Source organism: Dendropsophus ebraccatus, chromosome 14 (genome assembly GCF_027789765.1).
Source record: "Dendropsophus ebraccatus isolate aDenEbr1 chromosome 14, aDenEbr1.pat, whole genome shotgun sequence".
NCBI classification, from domain to species: Eukaryota; Metazoa; Chordata; class Amphibia; order Anura; family Hylidae; genus Dendropsophus; species Dendropsophus ebraccatus.
The window spans coordinates 54,383,879-54,401,378 of record NC_091467.1 but is presented as its reverse complement, the minus strand read 5'-3'; the positions used below and the strand labels follow the sequence as shown (position 1 = coordinate 54,401,378).

The 17,500-nt window shown below is 49.2% G+C and overlaps 1 non-coding gene and 3 pseudogenes across 1 annotated transcript; all 4 read right to left on the bottom strand.

The window, feature by feature from the left end:
• Positions 1-4,474: 4,474 nt before the first annotated feature.
• On the bottom strand, positions 4,475-4,686 carry LOC138773587 (U2 spliceosomal RNA; annotated as a pseudogene).
• Positions 4,687-9,799: 5,113 nt separating this feature from the next.
• On the bottom strand, positions 9,800-9,946 carry LOC138773706 (U2 spliceosomal RNA; annotated as a pseudogene).
• A 931-nt stretch (positions 9,947-10,877) lies between these two features.
• LOC138773350 (U2 spliceosomal RNA) lies at positions 10,878-11,068 on the bottom strand. The gene has a single exon (XR_011360055.1). It is a non-coding gene; the product is annotated as a U2 spliceosomal RNA (small nuclear RNA).
• A 919-nt stretch (positions 11,069-11,987) lies between these two features.
• Positions 11,988-12,158, bottom strand: LOC138773442 (U2 spliceosomal RNA; annotated as a pseudogene).
• Positions 12,159-17,500: the final 5,342 nt, after the last annotated feature.

Here is a 17,500-nt window from a genome sequence, read left to right as displayed (position 1 = left end):
CTTATCTCCAAAACACTTAAACACACACTTATCCCAATTGACTTTAAAAGCAGATGCACCACAAAAAACATCCAACCACAATTTAGCCCTATTCATACTTACCATGTTATCACTCACCACCACAATATCATCCATATAACCCAATACTTTTACATTCTTCCCTCCACTCCCCGGAATCAACAAACCTCTCATCACCTTATCCTTTCTAATAATACACATCAACGGCTCAATCACACTCACAAACAATATGGGGGACATAGGGCAACCTTGCCTGACCCCCGACCCCACCCTTATTTTATCACTCAACACCCCATTTATCAAAAACTCACTTGTCACATCCGCATATAAACACTTTACCACATCCACAAAATTCTTCGGAAATCCCATCCTCTCTAACACTTTAAACATAAATTCATGCGACACTCTATCGAAAGCTTTTTCAAAATCCACCATTAAAACCATACACTTCTGTTTCCTATCCATGCAGTCACCAAACAAATCCCTCAACAAAAATAAATTATCAGTCATACTTCTACCAGGAATCGCACACACTTGATCCTCCTCTATCACCTGTCCAATCACCTCACGCATACGACCAGACACAATCTTACCAAACACCTTGTAATCCGTGTTTAGCAACGTAATCGGTCTCCAGTTCCCCAAACATTTCTTGTCTCCTTTCTTATAAATCAACACAACTACCCCTTCTTTCATCGACTCACTCATCCTACCATTCTCCCACATATACTGATATACTTTCATCATATCCTCACCCACAATATCCCATGCTTTCACATAAAATTCAACCGGAATCCCATCCTTCCCAGGGGTTTTATTTTTCCTTGCACTCATCACAGCACTTCTAACCTCCTCCAATGCAATATCCTCGCATAACATCTCACCATCACTCTCCTTAATCTCACTCTCCAGACCATTTAACACTTCATCTACCAAATTCTCGTCTATCCATTTACACTCATATAGTTCACCATAAAATGCTTCCACCTCCTTTATCACATCTTTACCATACACACTCACCCCTCCCTTATTCAGCACAACTTCCATATCATTTTTCTTACCACACACTTTCTTAAAGAAAAACCTTGTACACTTCTCATTTTTGTCCAACCACTCCACTTTTGATCTATAAATAATCTCTTTCCCTCTCTTCTCCATACTTTCTTTCAATTCAGTCCTTGCTTCCTCTAACAGATCATCCACATTAACTCCAATCATCCTTAACTTTTGCAACCAATTTATTTTCATATTCAGCTCTTTGTACCTATTTCTTAATATGGCAGCTTTTTTGTAGCCCCACTTTCTGAAGAATTTTTTAACCTCCCCCTTCATCCAATCCCACCACCCCAGTATACTCTCAAAATCTTTTTGTCTACTTTTCCACCTAACATAAGCATACTTAAAATCCACCATGATTCTCACATCCTCAAGCAGACTCACATTTAACTTCCATACACCTCTTCCATACAACCCTTCCACATCACATTCAATACAGACTCTCAAACACTCATGATCAGAAAACCCCACTACCTGTTGGGAAAAGGCAGTACATTTTACATTTTTAGAAAAAAAACAATAATCTATGCGAGACTCCACCCCACCTCTGTCAGCCTTATAGGTCGCAGGTGGTGACCTGCCCAAGCACTCCACAGCCGCATCCAATAAAGCAAAATCAGAAACCAGATTTTTTAACCTCCTCCCTGTCCCATCCACCTTAGATCCCTCCACAACGCAGTTGAAATCCCCTGCCAAAATGGTGGGAGTCCTCCCAGGCAAAAACAAACACAATTTTTCAAACAATTTTGCCCTATCTTCCCTTTGTGTATAACTATATACATTAAACACCCTCACCCGCACACCCCTATACAACACCACTGCCATTACACACCTCCCCACCTCCACCACAGTATAACTTTCTAAACTTATCTCTCTACTACCCAGCAATATCCCAACCCCATCGTTCTTGTTTTTGTCTGACCCTGACCACACATGCTGACCATGCGGCCAGTCCCGGTCAGACAATGGCTCCGAAATGCCACATTCCTGCAGGCAGTATATTTCTGCTCCTAGACTCTTTACAAAGTCCAGGACAGCCGCTCTCCTTGCTTTGGATCCAATCTGCCTAACATTCAAGGATACGACATTACATGCAACTTTGGAGCCCATATTTTAACCCGGCACGCGAGTGGGCTGTACACACCCCATCTCTCCTTCATCCTACACCGTCTGGACTTCGGTAGCCGCATGTGAAGGCCGAAGTCCCGGCTTCTTCTAAAAAAGCCACGTCCGCAGGAATAGCCGATAAAGGGTACACAGCTTCTCGCCCAGGACTCGCACCACCCTCACTGGCCGGAGATAGCGCAGTCCTGGGTCTTTTAGGGGCTACTTCCAACACCTCTTCCAAGGGTCTGGAGTTGGAAAAATCACCCTGGCCTCCATTGCCTTCTTGTTCCATGGAGCTCTCGCTCCATGAAACGGCGGGAGTCTCTGGCACAGAACCCTCCACCTCCCCTTCAACTTGCACACAAACACCATGAGGAAGCACCTCTTCCACCTGTGCCACCTCCATTGTGACTGTGTCTTCCACCACCGACGGCAATCCCAACAGGGTCACTTTAGGTACCCCCTGAGGGCGCCCACCACCAACCACCTCAGCAAAGGATTTTTTTGCACGCATGGGGCAATCTTTGAAGATATGACCAACCTTCCCACAGAGGTTACACGCAATGGGGTTGTCACAATCCCGGGCTGGATGCCCCGGCTGCCCACAGCGGCCACACCTTATCTCTTCCTTACAGTCTTCCGCAATATGCCCAAAGCCCTTACATTTACGGCAGAACCTGGGAGCTCCAGGAAAAAACAAATATCCACGGTCTCTCCCAATGGCAAAGTTAAGTGGAGGGTACTTCATACCACCTGGACTCTGCGGGTCCTCATGGAAAGTGACAAAGTACTTGTACTTTCCTGTCCATAACCCCTCACTATTATTCACCTTGTGCGAAAAGCTGACACAGGCACAATAGTTTTTCAAAAACACATCAATGTCATATCTGGGCACATGAGGGTTGTATAAGAAGACCACAAGCGGGATTGCCCCTCCGCTATACAAGATGGTGAAAGTCAATCCATCCAAATCAGGATTATCAAGATTTTCTTGCAAGTTACGGTACAAATTATGGCAGTGACCAATATTGGTTAGGACCAACACATACTTTCCCTTTTTAGGGTCTTGCAAACATAGAATATCATCTCGTTTTACCTTTAGTATTTCAGTCAGAACTTCGCACACCAGAACTTTCAGGGTAAAGCGGTTTTCCATCTCCTCCGACACATCTATACGAAATCCGTTTTTGACCCGGGGTTCCCCGGTCTCGGCATAGCGTAGCTTTACGCCCATGGTGATCGCCTTCTTAATCTTCAGCCGCCCCCAACGGGGGCTAAGCCTCCGACGCCCTCCAGCCAAGACCAAGCACAGCGGCAACTGCACTTGATCTTAGCCAAAAGGCCGAGAAGCGATGGCCACAACGGTTTCCCGAAAACTCCCCTTCTCGGACACCACGTCCTTCTTGTTAAGGCGAAGCCAGACATACATACATACCCTATTATGCGCTCCACCCTCTCAGATGGCGGACCGGACGTGCTTTCACACTGCATCTCCTATTGCCTAGCACTGCCTCTGTCTTCCTTTCTGCTCTCAAATCTGAATAGCTCCACCCCCCAATCACACTGCGTCTGCTTCCACCTGATGGATGGCAGACATACACGTCTCTGTCTCTGTCTCCGTCTCTGTCTGGCATACATGACATGCAGCTAGCTCTTTGGCTGGCTGTCTCTGTAGCTGGCTGGCTGTCTCTGTGGCTGGCTGCCTAGCTGGCTAGCTTATTATTAGTACCTACCTACCTACCTACCTACCTACCTATCTATCTATCTATCTATCTATCTATCTATCTATCTATCTTATCTAATGTATCTAATCTATCTATCAAAGAACATGGAGGGTGAATTCTCCCAGCTGGAGCCGTAGGCAGGCAGCATCAGCAGGATACATCGGCCATCGGCCACCAGGAAATACAAAGGAAACGGTTTAATAAACGGCACCTACCTTTCCACCTACCTGCTCGGTCGCTTGACCGGCTGCAACTGAGCTGCTTGTTGTGCTGGCAGCTGTGTATAGCAGCAAAGCCTTGATGACATCACGTCCCGCGATGACATCACCAGCACTGGCCCGGCAGCCAAGTTGTAAACAAGTCTGGCAGTTGGTTGCCATGGCAACAGAGGCCAGCAAGTCTTGGACAAACAAACTTTTCGTAGCCACACTCGGGGGCTAATTTTTCGGGGTCGGTCCACCTGCGCACAACACACTCGAGGGAGGGATGTTTCTTGCAACACAGTAGTTTCAGGTGCAGCCGGCTTGTTTCCTTCTTCATTCTTTTGCTCTGTTTTTTGCAAACTCATTAGGGGGTGCACTGAACCTGGAGGCACTGCAATACCAGGTCAATGCCTGGAGAGGACAGAGCAAGCTCTTTTTCCATCTCCCTGTTCTAAAAATCCATTTAATATATGGTCCCCAGATAGGGGACGTATCAGATATTAAACTGATAAGAACAGATTTTTTAAGTTGGCTACCCCTTACAACGGGGGCTTTCTTTATTTAAGTCAACAAATTATTACAAAAACAAAGTATTTTTACAAGGATAAAAATGTACAATAAAATACAATTTTTCCAATAAAATACAATTGTTTTGCATAAAAACACATAAAATCATATTAAAAGGGACTTGGTGGACTTATATCACAGAGCTCCATTCACTTAAAAACCATTTTCTTGCTAAAACAGGGAAATGCTTTCTGTCCAATAAATAATAATAATACATCTCATTAAGACAAATGGTTAAAATGTCCTTCACAGATAAAACCTCATGTTTGTATAATAAAATATTCCTGGCCTTCCACAGAGCTGCCTTCACACAGTTTATAGTCTTCCATGCCATGATTTCTTGAGTCCTTGTTGGGCATTCCAAGCAACCATAAAAAACAGCAGCGTGATTCAGTTCTTTAAGTCCAGTAATTCTTTTTATCAGAGGGGATATTTTAGTCCATACGTGTTGCGTGTAAAAACAAGTCCAAAACAGATGGTGCACGGTCTCTGCTTCCTGGCAGCCTCCCCTCGGACAGATCGCTGAGTTGGTTAAACCTCTTCGGTGCTGGAATGCCCGGCATGGAAGACACTCGTGGATGCAGCTCCAGGCCAGGTCTTTCTGTGGATTAAAAATATAATTAGCATTGGCCATTTCCCATATTTTTTTACATTTTTCTTCATTAAAATTTTTAATAGGAGCAATAAAACCACTTTCCTTCACAGCCTTTAAAATCTTTTTACTGTTTGTCAAGTTTGAGTGCTTTTCCCCTTCAGACCATAAAAACTAACTGTTGTCTCTAAAATCTTATAATGCTTGGGTAGATTAAAAGCGTACGGGGAAGTTAAAATGGTTGAAAACCACCCGTTTCTCCTCATAAAATACCCAGTATTAAAACGTATAAAATAAGACCAGTAGTTCTCTTTGGACAGGGAGTTAAAACACATGCTAAAAAACTTGATTAAAAGAAAGGCTTTAAAATCAGGAAAGTCCTTACCACCCATCTTCTTAGGTTTACATACAGTTTCTCTTTTTAGCTTTTCCATCTTGGAGCTCCATAAAAAGGTAAAACAAGCTTTGGTTATTTTTTTAAGAACAACTTCTGGAGGGGGAAACACCATACTTAAATACAATAAAAGAGGTAAAATCACCATTTTGGTAATTAAAACCCTCCCCTCCATCGTCAGCTTTCTCATATTCCACATACATAGCTTTTGGTTTACTTTTTGCGCCACCAAGTCCCAGCTACTAAAACCATTGTTTGACTCATTGAAGGAGACACCTAAAATCTGCACAGTATCGGACACCGGAACAGGAATGTCTCTTAAAACCATTCCACTTATATTTAAAATGCTGCTTTTGTTTAAATTAACTTTAAAACCGGAGGCACAAGAAAAAAACTGGATCTGCTTCAAAGTTTTTTGAAGCGATGGGGCGTCCCTGCAAAGCACCGTGACATCATCCATGTACCCCACTGCTTTGGCCTCGAGTCCCCCTCCTCCCGGCAGGGGGACTCCGTGAATCTGTTTGTCTCTCCGAATGGCACACATTAGAGGCTCTAAGGCGCAGATGAAAAGCAGTGGGGACAAGGGACACCCCTGCTTCACTCCGGATTTTAAAAGAATGTTCCGTGTCTTAAAACCATTTACTAAAATTTTACTTGTGCAGCCTTGATAAAACGCTTTAAGAGATAATAAAAAACCCTCCGGTATACCCATTTTTTCTAAAACCTTAAAAAGATAAAAATGCGATACCCTGTCAAATGCCTTTTCGAAGTCTATGGATAAAACGGCAAGTTGTCCTTTTCTTGACTGGGTATCGCTGATCACGTCCTTAATAAGGTTTAAAATGTCCCAGATGCTTCTCCCGGGTACCCCACAGACCTGATTGCAATGGATTAGCTTGTCGATCACGGCCTTCAGACGGTTTGCACACAGTTTGGCCATGATCTTGTAGTCACAATTCAGAAGGGTGATTGGTCTCCAATTCCTCAAACTCGACCTGTCTCCCTTCTTGAAGAGGAGGGAGACATCACCCTTCTTCCACGACCCCGGGAGAGCTTTGGACTTAAAAACATCGGTTAAGAGATTAAAAAGGTCGTCCTTTAAAATCCCGTAAAAAGTCACATAAAATTCTATGGGTATACCGTCGGGCCCAGGTACCTTACCTGTCTTAAAACTTTTAACAGTCTCTAAAACCTCCTGCTCCGTGATGTTCTGTAATAAAAGGGACTGGGAGACAGGGTCTAAAACATTAGTGATCTCCTCCAATGAGTCATTTAAAAAACATTCATCAATGTTTTTTGTGTTAAAAAGATCCGCATAAAATTCATACACTTTTGTTAAAATACCCTGTACATCATTTTCATCATCAATATTGTCAATTAAAACTTTCTTTTCCGTAACTTTCTTAAAAAAGTACCTGGAGCAGGTCTCGTTCTCTTCCAGATGTTTTATTTTAGAACGGAATATCAGTTCTTTCCCTTTCTGCTCCAGGCACTGAGAGATCTCTTTCCTTATATCAATAATCTCTTTTTCTACTTCAATACCGTGATCTCTGAACTTGTACAGGGTTTGCAGGCGAGTATTTAAAAGGTTAAAAAAGGCACGTTTCTCCTTAGCTTTTGAAATCCCAACGTCTATAAAAAATTCTTTTATCTTTAATTTCATTTTTTCCCACCAAGCACTGATGGGAATGTTGGGATTTCTTACTCGCCTGCAATCCTTATAAAAAGTGATAAAATCAGATAAAACCTGCGGATCTTCTAAAAGGGACACGTTTAATTTCCAGGCATTCTTACCAGTTCTCCTGTTAAAATCGCTTTTCACTTTAAAAAACAATAGCTTGTGATCTGAAAAAATATTCGTAAAAAGATCACATTTAAAAGGCAGTACTTGATAAGAGCAGAAAATAAAATCAATTCTAGATTTGCAATTGACGTTACCCCATGTAACGCCGGCTTCCTCAGGTGCATTCATATTACATTTCTTAAAAACATCGGTGAGTTTAAAATCTAAAACAATATTCTTAAGCATGGAAGACGTCTTATCATAGTTTCTACTCACTGAGGTTGAAAGCCGGCGTTCCCCCCTTAAAATACAGTTAAAATCACCTGCTAAAACAAGAGGTTCAGAATCGTTAATAAAAAGCGGTAAAACTTCTAGCATTCTAGCTCTTTCATTTTTTTCAGGAGAACCATAAAAGTTTAAAAACTGCCATTTAATACCATTGATAAAAGCTTTTACAAGTAAAATTCTGCCTGGTAAAATTTCAATAAAAGAATCAATTAAAACGTTCCCTTTAAAAAGTATGGCGACCCCTGCTGATCTGGATTCGTTGGATCCAGACCAGATTGACGGACCGTGCACCCAGTCGTCTTCATATTTCTTATACGTCATGCAATGCGGGATGCTGCACTCCTGCAGGAAGAAGACGGAAGCAGCAAAAACCGTCAGATAATTAAAAAGGGCAACCCTTCTCACTTTTGCCTGTAGACTTCTTACGTTAAGTGAGAGACCGGACAACTCAGCCATTGGAGAGTGTAAAGGAAATCAATCTCGCAACAGGACTACAACTCTCCGGCTACACCAGAGACCCCACTCGAGCTCTCATATCCCCCCACGTCCGAGTCTACTGTGCACATGGACGATGCCGGGGATGAACTACCGTCGCTCAAGTGACTCCCCGGACCCCAGGCAGCAGTAGGGGCCACAGTGTCACCCCATACAGAACATACGGGCAGCACGGTTTGTTGGGTTCCCGACTCACTTATTTCCGCTATCCCCTCCGCAGGGGTGGGATGTTTGCTTATTGCGGTTTCCGGCACCTCAGAGATGGTGACCCCTGAGGCCCCCTCCTGGCAGAGAGGGGGCGGGGTGCCCCGGCGTGGGGCCTTTGGAGGAGCGTCACTTGGTTTCCCCACAACGGTGAGTACTTCCATCGGCTCCTCCTGCACCACCTCCGAGTAGAGCCGGGACCCGGAGCCCTTGCGCCGCTTAACCGTGGCCTCACCACCGGGGTCTTTCCACTCTGGCACAGCCTGTACCGAAGGCTGTTGGGCCAGAGAGCCGGCGCCAGTCGGCACACCTTCCACCCCAGTTTCCTGGGGAGGGGCCTCCTTCCGGCCACCAGCTCTCTTTTTCCCCGTCCTCTGCGCCTTAGGGCCCTCTGCCGATCTCTCTAGGGGAGTCACTGATGTGTCCATTGCATCACCCGTCTCCGGCTCTTGTGGGGGGGCACTTTGGGTCTCTGGTTGCCCAGGCTGGTGTCCTGGTCTAGGCTTGGGTTGCCCTGGCTGCTCCGTCTTTCTCGGTCTGTGGGGACAGTTTGCATACAGGTGACCGATGTTGTGGCAAAAATTACATCTGGCTCCTTGACGGCACTCTTGTGTTTCATGTTCGGGAGCTGCCACATTTCTTGCATGTACTGTCACACTGTTCTTTTGAGTGCCCATATTTGTGACATGCCCTGCAGAAGTCAGGCATTCCCGCAAAGTAGAGGTCGCCACACATGTTGTTCAATTTAAAACGTGCTGGTGGTAATCTCACTCCCCCTACAAAGTTGGGGTCGTTAATGCACGTAACTAAAAACCGCCATTTTGAGGTCCAAATACCAAACTCGTTGATAATCTTCCCCTGACACTTCACGCTCTTAAAGTAGGCTGCCAGGAAGGCTTCCACGTCTTTTAGACTAGCGAAAGGGGAATACATCTTAATCACTACAAGTTTGGTAATATCGAGGACGTGCTCAATGATCTGGACCCCCCCAAGCTTCGGATGTTCCTTCCCGGGAATACTCGCCACGAAATCTCGAAAGATTCCCTCTTCGGTGAACGATACATCGTATATCCTACGCTTGGGGTAGTCCTGGATCGCCAATATCTCTCGCTTCTGGATGTTAAAAATTCCCATGAGCACGTCCTCCACGACAAACTTCAGCCCTCGAGTGTCTTCCGTATCACCTGTGAGTATGACTCGCACAGTGTTCTTAATCCGGGCATAAGCCGGTACGGAACCTGGATCCGCATCCATGGTTCTCGATGGTACGCAACGTAACGCTCTGCTTCGCTCCGTAAAGCTCCGCTCCGCAACGCTCCGCTCCGCCCTCCCTTGATCCGAAGATCGCAGGAGGCGATCGCAACCCGTTGTCTGGGGACTAAGCCGCCTGCCTATAGCAGCATGGGGACAATCCCCCAAGGCCGACAGGACGGGTACCCCAGACACCTCTTGACTTCGAAACAAGTGCAGCAACAGGTACTACACTTGATCTTAGCCAAAAGGCCGAGAAGCGATGGCCACAACGGTTTCCCGAAAACTCCCCTTCTCGGACACCACGTCCTTCTTGTTAAGGCGAAGCCAGACATACATACATACCCTATTATGCGCTCCACCCTCTCAGATGGCGGACCGGACGTGCTTTCACACTGCATCTCCTATTGCCTAGCACTGCCTCTGTCTTCCTTTCTGCTCTCAAATCTGAATAGCTCCACCCCCCAATCACACTGCGTCTGCTTCCACCTGATGGATGGCAGACATACACGTCTCTGTCTCTGTCTCCGTCTCTGTCTGGCATACATGACATGCAGCTAGCTCTTTGGCTGGCTGTCTCTGTAGCTGGCTGGCTGTCTCTGTGGCTGGCTGCCTAGCTGGCTAGCTTATTATTAGTACCTACCTACCTACCTACCTACCTACCTATCTATCTATCTATCTATCTATCTATCTATCTTATCTAATGTATCTAATCTATCTATCAAAGAACATGGAGGGTGAATTCTCCCAGCTGGAGCCGTAGGCAGGCAGCATCAGCAGGATACATCGGCCATCGGCCACCAGGAAATACAAAGGAAACGGTTTAATAAACGGCACCTACCTTTCCACCTACCTGCTCGGTCGCTTGACCGGCTGCAACTGAGCTGCTTGTTGTGCTGGCAGCTGTGTATAGCAGCAAAGCCTTGATGACATCACGTCCCGCGATGACATCACCAGCACTGGCCCGGCAGCCAAGTTGTAAACAAGTCTGGCAGTTGGTTGCCATGGCAACAGAGGCCAGCAAGTCTTGGACAAACAAACTTTTCGTAGCCACACTCGGGGGCTAATTTTTCGGGGTCGGTCCACCTGCGCACAACACACTCGAGGGAGGGATGTTTCTTGCAACACAGTAGTTTCAGGTGCAGCCGGCTTGTTTCCTTCTTCATTCTTTTGCTCTGTTTTTTGCAAACTCATTAGGGGGTGCACTGAACCTGGAGGCACTGCAATACCAGGTCAATGCCTGGAGAGGACAGAGCAAGCTCTTTTTCCATCTCCCTGTTCTAAAAATCCATTTAATATATGGTCCCCAGATAGGGGACGTATCAGATATTAAACTGATAAGAACAGATACTACACTTGATCTTAGCCAAAAGGCCGAGAAGCGATGGCCACAACGGTTTCCCGAAAACTCCCCTTCTCGGACACCACGTCCTTCTTGTTAAGGCGAAGCCAGACATACATACATACCCTATTATGCGCTCCACCCTCTCAGATGGCGGACCGGACGTGCTTTCACACTGCATCTCCTATTGCCTAGCACTGCCTCTGTCTTCCTTTCTGCTCTCAAATCTGAATAGCTCCACCCCCCAATCACACTGCGTCTGCTTCCACCTGATGGATGGCAGACATACACGTCTCTGTCTCTGTCTCCGTCTCTGTCTGGCATACATGACATGCAGCTAGCTCTTTGGCTGGCTGTCTCTGTAGCTGGCTGGCTGTCTCTGTGGCTGGCTGCCTAGCTGGCTAGCTTATTATTAGTACCTACCTACCTACCTACCTACCTATCTATCTATCTATCTATCTATCTTATCTAATGTATCTAATCTATCTATCAAAGAACATGGAGGGTGAATTCTCCCAGCTGGAGCCGTAGGCAGGCAGCATCAGCAGGATACATCGGCCATCGGCCACCAGGAAATACAAAGGAAACGGTTTAATAAACGGCACCTACCTTTCCACCTACCTGCTCGGTCGCTTGACCGGCTGCAACTGAGCTGCTTGTTGTGCTGGCAGCTGTGTATAGCAGCAAAGCCTTGATGACATCACGTCCCGCGATGACATCACCAGCACTGGCCCGGCAGCCAAGTTGTAAACAAGTCTGGCAGTTGGTTGCCATGGCAACAGAGGCCAGCAAGTCTTGGACAAACAAACTTTTCGTAGCCACACTCGGGGGCTAATTTTTCGGGGTCGGTCCACCTGCGCACAACACACTCGAGGGAGGGATGTTTCTTGCAACACAGTAGTTTCAGGTGCAGCCGGCTTGTTTCCTTCTTCATTCTTTTGCTCTGTTTTTTGCAAACTCATTAGGGGGTGCACTGAACCTGGAGGCACTGCAATACCAGGTCAATGCCTGGAGAGGACAGAGCAAGCTCTTTTTCCATCTCCCTGTTCTAAAAATCCATTTAATATATGGTCCCCAGATAGGGGACGTATCAGATATTAAACTGATAAGAACAGATTTTTTGATTGAAAATATCTTTATTACAATCAGTCGTCGTCAGGCATACATAAACTGTGACGCAGCACAGTTCAATAAATAAGACACTACATACTCAGCACCATGGTACAACATACAGCACAGGCTCCCTACGCTATACATCGTACCACCCGCTACACTAGCATTCCCGCATACCTTAACAATCCTAAAACAACAAACAATAAAGCAATACAGACAAGTGATGGGGTAAGGGGGGGGGTGGGAAAGAGGGGGGTAGGGAGGGGAAATCACCGGCCCGAAGCTTTATTGAAAGACGACACAACACAAGGGGAGAGGGGGAAGGAGAGGGGTATCAATCCTCTTCTTCCTGGTCCGTTCTGTCCATGATGGAATAGTCTCTGAGCAGGCTGTGGACCAGCCTGCGGCAGTCCAGAAAGGACATCCTCTCCTTCTTCAGAATGAGGCGGTTCCTGGCAAGCCATATAGCGTCCTTAAAACAGTTCATAAGGCGCCAGGCCTCCCGGGTTGCCTCATCGCCGAAATTCCCAGGGAACAGGCCGTACAGCACCGCGCAGTGCGTTAGCCTGTTCCTGGGCACACAGTCACTGAGTTCAAGTTCCAGGGCGTCCAACAGGCCCTGAGCAAACGGACACTGCCAAAAGAGGTGCAAAGATGTTTCCTCCACGAAGGGGCACCGGGGGCAGTACCGCGTTTTGCACAGGTTGCGGGCATGCATGAATGACCTCAAGGGCAGTCCCCCCTGAATGGCCATCCAAGACAAGTCCTTGTGCCCGTTGGTCAGCTTCGCCGAAGCCACATTTGTCCATACAGTCTCTGCGGTGGCCGCAGTGAGCCCTGGAACGAGCTCCATAGAGTCCTGTGCTCTGATGAGCTTGTGGACAGTTTTTGGCTTCCACAAGTCGGGCTTGAGTCCCTCCAGTTGGTGTTCCCTCACAAACTTGACGACGCCCCCGTAGAACCAGGGAGTGTGCCAGTTGTAAGGGATGGAGCTGTCCCACTTGTCCCAGCTCAGACCCCTCCAGAGGGGGAGGAGGAACAGGCGAGACATGGACCTGCCCGCAGAGCCATTTTTCTGTTGCAGAGTCCTCCGCACACAGTCACATACGAAGGCTGCCCGCAGCAAGGTAGGGATATCCGGAACACCTTTTCCGCCCTTGCGGGGTTCCTTGTACATCACGGAGCGCTTCACTCTGTCCATTTTGGAGCCCCAGATGAAACAAAACACGGTCCTGGTGATGGCCCTGCAGACGGTGACATGGGGGGGCCAGGCCTGTGCGGTGTACTGAAGCACAGGCAGAACTTCGTTCCTCAGGACCAATGCTTTGCCCTCAATGGTGAGGTGTCTGAGGCTCCACAGCCCGATCTTCGTATTGACCTTAGCCAATCGCTCTTCCCAGGACTTGAGGGCCGCGCCTTCCTTTCCGAACCAGACTCCAAGGATCTTGATGAAGTCCGGTTTGATGGTAAACGGGAAGGGGGCGGAGGAAGCCAGGTGCCACTCCCCGAAGAGCATAGCCTCCGACTTCCCGCAGTTGACCTTTGCCCCTGAAGCCTTTCCGAACTTCTCGCAGGTCTGGACGAGTGCGGTCACCGAACGCTGGTCAGCGCAGAAGACGGTCACGTCGTCCATGTACAGCGAGCACTTGACCTCGTGTCGATCGGGTCCGGGTACGGTGATCCCTCTGATCTCTCCGTTCTGCCGTATAGCCTCCGCGAAGGATTCTATAACACAAACAAAAAGGAGAGGTGAGAGAGGGCAGCCTTGTCTGACCCCAGAAAGAACCGGAAAGGGGTCAGTCTTCCAGCCGTTCACCAGTACCCTGCTGAAAATATCAAAATACATAATGTTAACAAAACGACAAAACATATCACCAAGTCCTAACCTACGCAGTGCCCTGCCCATGAACTCGTGAGAGACCCGGTCGAAAGCCTTCTCCTGATCAAGGCTGACCAGGGCCGCGTGTGCACGGCGGCTTTGGATGTAATGGACCGTGTCCCTCACTAGGGCGAGGCTGTCTGCGATCCTGCGGCCGGGAATGCCACAGGTCTGGTCCAGATGGACGACCTGACCGATGACCTTCTTCAGCCGGTTGGCCAGCACCTTGGCGAGGATCTTGTAGTCCACGTTCAAGAGAGAGATGGGACGCCAATTTTTCAAGTCACATCTCTCCCCCTTCCGCTTATACAGGATCGTGATCGTACCCTCCCTCAACGACGGAGGCATTCTACCCTCCACCACCATCTCCTCGTACAGCTCCAACAGGTCCGGGCAAATGAGATCCCCCAGCGCTACATAGAGCTCCGCTGGGAGACCATCACTGCCCGGGGTCCTGCCAGGCCTAAAGGATTTAGCGGCAGAGAGCAGCTCCCCCACCGTCAAGGGGGCGTCCATGGCCGACGCACCTGCGGGATCAACAACGTTAGTGATACCTGACAGGAACTCGTCGGCCACTTCGGAGTCGGTGGTCTTCGGGGAGTAGAGGCTGCGGTAGAAGCTAGTGACAACCCCCATCACGTCCTCTTTGCCCTTCCGCAAACTTCCGGTCTCATCCCGCAGCTCAGTCAGGGGCGTGTGGCCGGCGTGGAGTTTCCTGAAAAAGAACGAGTTACATTTCTCACCCTTCTCCAGGTTCTCCACCTTGGAACGGAAGACGATTCGCTTGGATTCCTCCTCAAAGTGCCTTTGCAAGCTCTTTTTGGTCTCCTCCAGCTCCTCCTTCACGTCCCAGCCGCACCGGAGAAGGTCTTGCAGTGACCGCAGCTCGCGCTGCAGCCTCCTGAAGTCCCTCTTTCTTCCGCACGCCTGTTGACGACTCTTGGCCTGAAAGAAACTGCGAAATTGAGCCTTAACAAATTCCCACCAATCACTAACACGCTCAAACATACATTTATCGTTGCGCCATACGATGTAGGCCTCTCTAAGCTCCTCCAGAACCTCCTCCTGAGCCAGTAGAGCACAATTCAGCTTCCAAGAGCCTGGGCCAGATGGGAAACCATGGCCCAGAACCCCTTGAAACAGAATGGCCCTGTGGTCAGAGAAGAAGCAGGGAACCATAGAGTGCCTAGTCTGCCTGACTGCTCGAGAGGCAAACACAAAGTCAATCCGAGAACGGAGCGAGCCATCGGGGCGGCTCCATGTATAATTAACAGAGCCGTTCCCGATGGACCCAACAACGTCCTGCAAGGATGCTTCAGTCACCATCTCGATGAGCAGTTTGGATGTGACATCCAACTTGACAGATGTCCCAGAACTGCGTCCGTCCGCTTCAATGGGGCAGTTGAAGTCCCCACCCAACACTACAGCCCTGGAGGTTGCGAGCTGGGCCCGCAGGGCCTGGAATAGTTCCAGACGCGCACCCTTCTCAGGAGAGGCATACACATTGATGAGCCTTACGGGCTCCCCCGCCCAAGAGCCGTCTGCAATTAGCAATCTGCCACAGACAAGCTCCTGAACAGAATCAAGTGTAAAGTTGCCTCCCCTGATCAGGATGGCGACCCCTGCGGACTTACAGTCGCCCCCGCCGGACCAGTAGGAGGGACCGTGGGACCACTGCCTGGCCAGATGGTTGTAGGACCTAGAAGAGGACAGAGCACATTCCTGCAACATATACACATCGCACAACTGAGCATTTAAAAATGAAAGAACTGTCTGGAATCTAGACCTATCTCTCATACTCCGCACATTTAAGCTAAAGATGGAAAGATTAGCCATGGGGAGAAAAGAAAAGGGTTAGTCACAGACTCATACGATACCACTCCGGTCGGGCGGATCCTCTTCTTCGGGGCCCGCCGGCCCGACCCATTCCCGTATGCACTCCTCCAGCGCCTCTTTCAGGTGTGCATTCTCTGGGACGTCCTCGAAGTCGAAAGCCTCCGGTTCGTCGACCAGATTCTCCACCACCTGATCCATGTCGCTTTCCTCCGGGAGGTCATCTTCGCAGACCTCGATGATCTTTTTCTTGGAGGTCTCAGCCGACGGGCTGTCCCTCACTTTCCTCTTCCTGTCGGGAACCACTGTGGGGACAAGAGGGGGAAAATCCTCCAAGGAGAGAACCACAGCAGCGGGAGGAAAGGTTAGTGCTGCTGGGTTGGGGGAGTGGGGTGGGAGGGTGGGGGTAGGGGCGGGGGACAGGGGGCCCACTGAGGCAATGGGATAGGGGAGGGATTCCTCAGTGGGGGTGGGCGGGGAGGGAGAGGGGGGAGGGGGGGAAGGAGGGGAGGGGGAAGGGGTAGGGAGGGCGGGGGGTGGGGGGAGGGTTAGGGGCCGTCGTCCTCTTACCCTCCTTCTTCTTCTTCTCCTTCTCCTTGGGCTTCTGCGCGGCTTGGGCTACGGCCGGCTGCTGGCCGGTCGGAGCTTTGGCAACCACGGATGCCCACGTTCTCTTTTCCCTCTGGGGGCAGGCCCTGTAGCTGTGGTCCGCATGGCCGCAGAGGTTGCAGGTTTTTGCCTTCGGACAGTCCTTGGTCCCGTGCCCCGGCACTCGGCAGACTCTACAGGAATCTTCGCTGCAGTCCTTCGCCTGATGACCCTTCTTGCTGCATCTCCTGCAGATCTGCGGCATATCCGGGTAATAGATGAAGCCTGGAGCGTCACCCAAAGAGAAAGCCTGAGGCAGGTGCTGGAAACCGTCGTCCGATGACTCATCCCTGTTGAGCCTCACGACCACCGACCACTTGCCAGTCCAGAATCCAAGGCTGCTCAGGATCTTGGAGGGTTCCTTGACCACTGTGCAGTACCTTGCAAGGAATGTGGCGATGTCCTTGCCTGGGATGTACGGGTTAAGGATTGAAACCGTCACCCGCCTCTCCTCCCTTTGGATTAAGCAGTTGCTTACAAAGCGAGAGAAAGGGGATTCGGGCCTCGCTGCCTTTACCGCCTCCCAGTACCTCCTGCAGGTGTTGAAGGAGGCAAATGTCACATAGAAGATCCCCGTGAAGAAGAAAATGCTGAGGGTTTCAGCCTTGGAGAAACCCTGGTCCAGGACCATCTTCTTAGCGAACACGTCCTCAGACATGTCCGGCTCTCTACCATCCACCTTCTTCAGTCGCATGGCCACCGTAGTGCGCATCCAGGGCCGCAGTGTAGGGACGCCTGGATCCGCAGCCTTGCTGGTCGTCGGCTGAGCTGGGGCGGCAGAGGAAGAGGCATCCACGACCCGGGCCTCCTGGCTCTTCCTCGCTTCCTTCTGCTGGGTCTTCTTCATCTCCGGTGCTGGTGCTGAAGAGGCCATCGCTTCTCCCGGTCGAGCTCTTTCCTGGTGGGCGGAGCTATGCAGATCCTCGTCGAAGGGGGCGGAGAGATGCAAATCCTCGTCGCCGGCTTCTTCGGGGTTCAGCGTCGTCCTTCTCGGGGTTCCGGG